We start from the raw sequence: 1,594 nt of genomic DNA on the forward strand, positions 1-1,594 counted from the left end.
GTTAACTAGTGGGCACTTGAACTATCTAGGTTACCTAGCAGGCACTTGGACTATGTACATTCCCTAGCGGGCACTTGGACTATCTAAGTTACCTAGCGGGCACTTGGACTATGTACGTTACCTAGCGGGCACTTGGACTATGTACGTTTCCTAGTGGGTACTTGGACTAGATAGGTTCCCTAGTGGGCACTTGGTCTATCTATGTTAACTCGCGAGCACTTGGACTATCAAGGTTAACTAGCGGGCATATGGACTATTAGGGCCCCTAGCGGGCATTTTTACTATATAGGTTACCTAGCGGGCACTTGGACTATGTAGGTTAACGAACGGGCACTTGGACTATGTAGGTAACCTAGTGGTCACTTGAAATGTCTAGGTTACCTAGCGTGCACTTGGACTATGTAGGTTAACTAGCGGGCACTTGGACTAGCTAGGTTAACTAGAGGGCCCTTGGGCGATGTAGGTTAACTAGCGGGCACTTGGAATATCTAGGTTAACTCGCGGGCCCTTGGACTATGTAGGTTACCTAGTGGGCACTTGGACGATCTAGGTTAACTAGCAGGGATTCGGACTATGTAGTTTAACTAGCAGGCCCTTGGACTATGTAGATTAACTAGCGGCACTTGGACTATCTACGTTAACTAGCGGGCCTTGGACTATGTAGATTCCCTAGCGGGCACTTGGACTATGTATGTTCCAGAGCGGGCACTTGGACTATGTAGGTTCCCTAGTAGTCACTTGGACTATGTAGGTTCCAGAGCGGGCACTTAGACTATCTAGGTTCCCTAGCGGGCACTTGTACTATGTAGGTTAATTAGTGGACACTTGGACGATCTAGTTTAACTAGCGGGTACTTGGATTATGTAGGTTAACTAGCGGGCCCTTGAACTATGTGGATTAACTAGCGGGCACTTGGATTATGTAGGTTCCCTAGCGGGCACTTGGACTCTGTATGTTCCCTACGGACACTTGAACTACGTAAGTTAACTACCGAGCACTTGGATTATGTAGGTTAACTAGCGGGCCCTTGGACTATCTAGGTTACCTAGCATGCACTTGGACTATGTAGGTTAACTACCGGGCACTTGCACTATCTAGGTTACCGAACGGGCATTTGGACTATGTAGGTAACCTAGCGGGCAATTGGACTATCTAGGTTAGGTAACGGGCACTTGGAATATCTAGGTTTCTTAGCGGGCACTTGGACGATCTAGGTTAACTAGAGGGCACTTGGACTATCTAGGTTAACTAGCGGGCACTTGGACTATGTAGGTTTCTTAGCGGGTACTTCGACTATGTAGGTTACCCTAACCCTAACCGTAAACCTAACCCTAAATCTAAATCTAACCCTAGCCCTAGGTCTTACCCTAACCCTAACCCTATGACTAACCCTAACGCTAAACCTCACCCTAACCCTAACCCTAGGTCTACCCCTAACCCTAATCTAACCCTAACCCTAACCCTAACCCTAAACCTAAGCCTAACCTTAATCTTAACCCTAGGTCTAACACTAACACTAACACTAACACTAACCCTAACCTTAGGTCTAACTCGAACCCCAACCCTAACCCTAGGTCTAAAACTAACCCTAACC

This window comes from Tenrec ecaudatus, unplaced genomic scaffold, assembly GCF_050624435.1.
Source record: "Tenrec ecaudatus isolate mTenEca1 unplaced genomic scaffold, mTenEca1.hap1 Scaffold_254, whole genome shotgun sequence".
NCBI classification, from domain to species: Eukaryota; Metazoa; Chordata; class Mammalia; order Afrosoricida; family Tenrecidae; genus Tenrec; species Tenrec ecaudatus.